Genomic DNA, 3,930 nt, shown 5'->3' on the forward strand with positions numbered 1-3,930 from the left:
ACCTATTAAAATAAAATTATTTATTTATATGATTTTATTATCATTGTATATTATTATAGAAAAAATTTAAACATTGATCACAAAAGTTTATGTGAGACTTTTAACAGTTTTAGTAATTTATACTCGTTTTGAAAAATTCAAAATACAACATATACAAAAAAATCTAAATTTTTAATATATGATTAATGTAATTGTGTAATTTATTTTAATAGTAAAGAATTAAACAACAATGATAGAAATCATACAGATTATTAGCAAATTTTCATTATTTAAAATCATTAATTACTATATATATCATAATCACATTAGGTAATTCCGTAGGTTTTATTTAATGAAATAATATACAATAAATAATCATCTTGCTTTAGTTAATATCATATGATATCATATAGTTGGTATTAAATATTTATAGTGAGATATAAAAATCGAATTAGACTAACATGTTTTTCAGTTTCAATGTGAGACTGACACTTATGACTAATTATACCTAATTGATTGACACATAAGCAATATATTTTTTTTAATCATTACAAAATTGAGATTACACCTTTTCAAATTTTTATCAATTAATATACAGAAGATATGTGTGTTACTTGCACACTGAAATTTTAAAGATTTTGTCTTTCTAGTCACTTTTGTAGTAAAAAAATCACCACCCAACACCACTTTAACTTTTCATCACTCAAATATATCTATCCCCTCACAATCTGAGGAAATGTGGGCCAAAAGACCAAAAACCCAATTTATTGAATTTTGAAGTGATAACGTTAGATGGGCCACATTAAAAGGGTCAATATATTTGAGGATCTTGAGACAAACGAGAGTCTGGTCAAGGCAACCGGAGCCGTGCTTAATAATGTAAAATTTTTGGGATCCCTAATCTCTAATTTTTTGTACCTAATAAATATTAGTTAGATTTTTACCGGATTTCAGATCCACTTTTTGTTTGGAACTTTTTTTTGTTAGAATCTATTTTAGTTAAAATCCTAGAGACTTTAATAGTATTTTTTAAAATCATCAACTTCTAAGTTCTAACCCATGCAAATTAAGATGACTTGCTGAGAAAAATCAAAGAAATAAAAATTGAAGCAACTTTTGTTGACTTTTAAGGTTTTATCTATTATTATATGGTTTTATATATTTTGTATCATTTTTCTGAATATAAGTAAATGTAAAAACATTTAAAAGTAACTAAGTTTTAGAGATTTAATATTTTTAAAAGTATCATCATTTTAACACAAAATTTTAACCTTCATTTTTATGTTACTAATTTAATAATTTACATCACCTTTTATACACATTTTATATACTATGATAATTTGGTGAAAATTATTAAAGAACCAAAATAAATTAATCAAAAATTTTACATTCTAATTGTATCATTTTTTGTTTTCTAATTTTTATTCCATGTGGTAAAAATATGTTATTTTGAATTATTTCATTTTAAATATAATACGCATAAAATTATATAAACAAAAAAAAATATAATTTCGCCTCGGATCCCTATATCTCTTCCGACTGCATGAAAGGCAACTAGTCAAAGTTATAGTCTCACCTCTCAAAGTCTGTCGGTTGACGAGTCAATGGAAGTCTCGCGGATATGAAACGGTCAAAAAAGGGTGTTTTATTAATCTTCTGCAAGGAAGGAGACTTATTACATAACTTAAGGATAAGATTGAACGATGGAGTAAATGTGTTATTTGTTTGCTCTCACACTTCACCAGCTTTCAATTATCTGTTATTATTCGTTGTTTCTTTTCTTTTTCAAAACATAAAGTTAACGTTATTTTTTTTAAACATTTCATTCGTAACTAATACATCCAAGCAGGATTATGGTACAAAGTTTCTCAGTCCATCAAGGAACCGCATTACAAAAAATGGCTAGAAGCTCGCACTACCTACTAAAAAGAAGATACCACGTCGACAAAAAGGAGACCGTTGCAGGCCTAACGCGTTGAAGGCGGGAGAATGAAACAAGCTTATTGTACAGGTAACGTTTCTCAGTCCATGGCAGGCATAACGCATTGAAAGTTTCTCAGTCCTAACGCGTTGAAAGTTTCTCAGTCCAATAAAGTTAACGTTATTAGTTTAGGTCTCATTTATCCTTCAGGTTCTTATTCTAATTTCCAAAAAAAAAATTCTTCCAAAAAAAATTACAAAAAAAACTACTCAACACAAAATAATTCGCAAAAGTAGTTAACACAACAAATGATCCAGAAGACAGTGTTGTTATGTTGACGATGTTTCGTGTTAATAAAGCTATACGTCGAGCTAAACATTTGGAAATAATTAATTAAGAAAAAATGTTAAACCAAGAAAGACAAAGTTAACGCTACGACCAGTCGGTATAGGCCGAGATCTTCTTAGTTACTACTCCTACAATCAAATGACGTACGTATCTTGGAGAAAACAGACTCATGAATCATGATTACCCAGTTATTTATTAGCAAAATGAATTGTGTTACATCATTCTAATTTCATGTTGTCAAATTGATACCAGAATCGCCCAACAATGACCACTACTTTCTTTAGTTTTATTTTTTTGTAGAAAACTAAAAGATTACCAAGTGGTCTATTCCATCTTTACTCAGGGTTAGGGTTTATCGATAAATAAATAAAAATTAACTAAAAGAAAGAAAGGCTGCCAGATAAAATACTAATTTTATAGTATGATGGAAAACCAGAACAGATGTGGTATCGTTAAATATATGTAGCTTCATCAATACGAAGATTTTACATGATATGGTAATTAACAGCGACGGATTAGTACTATTATGTTAATTAACCGCTTTTCCACACCTATATTTTGATTAGTTTATTATTACAGTTAACTTGACGGATTCAAACAAACGATTGCGTTAAAGACATATATCAAGCTTGACCGTACGTGGCTTACTTGAGCGGAAGTGTTATTTGGAAGCCCCAAGGATTGTTCTAATTCTTCTCATGCTCCAATTTTCTAGTAGTTGCGATTAGGTCGGAAAATATTGCAATCGTGCTCCTTACTTTACCTCTTAATTTAACTATTATGTTAGTAAATGAAACGTATTTACTGATGGATAGTACGTATACTAGTCATGGATTCCAATATTCAAACTACCAAAAGTAACGCATTTGCAAAAAGCCTTTCACATGATAAGTTGATAAAGATCATGTAGAAAGCCTATAATCTTTTTGTTCATATCAGTTTAGGTCAAAATTTAAACACGGGTTCTAAAGATTTATCACCGCAAAGAAAGCTTGATCCATTGGCGGTGGAAGATCGAGTTCTAGTAGCCTTTTAATAAATTCGTTTGAAAAAAAAGAAGAAAAGAAATTAATACAGATTTGATGATCTTTATACTCTTGTTGATTGTTTGTAGAGTTAATGATACTCTGCTGCATTTTTTATACTTCTATTTGGTTTTACTAGTCTACGGCATTTGAACATATCATACTGCGTTTATGCGTACTGAATTTTAGTTTACAAAGGTGCGTGATCATGAGTACAACTAATCTAAAATCCAATGGGTCATTCTATATTAAGTAGTGTAATGATCCGAAGATAATATATCTACTATTTTCTTACTAATGAGTCAGTGACCCATGCCATGTATGTTGAAGTCTAGTTTAATCAAAACTTGTATAATTTAGGAAGTTAGCGTCTTATAAAGAACATATAGTATAGAACCATTCCATTAAAGTACACTGATAATTACAGGAACCATGCATGCAATGAATCATTAATCAGAAAACAAGTTAAATAGATACATGAATGGATTTTTTTTTTCTTGTCAAGGAAAGTGACGTGAACTGCTAATGTCTCTAAACAGGCTTCCATTTGAAGACACGCAGAGAGAAAAAGAGAAACAACACAAGTTTGGTTAATCATATTAAATTAATTATACGAAGAAAGAAAATAAAACTGCTGAGGGAAAATTAATTAAATAG

Source organism: Brassica oleracea, chromosome C5 (assembly GCF_000695525.1).
Source record: "Brassica oleracea var. oleracea cultivar TO1000 chromosome C5, BOL, whole genome shotgun sequence".
Classification (NCBI taxonomy): domain Eukaryota; kingdom Viridiplantae; phylum Streptophyta; class Magnoliopsida; order Brassicales; family Brassicaceae; genus Brassica; species Brassica oleracea.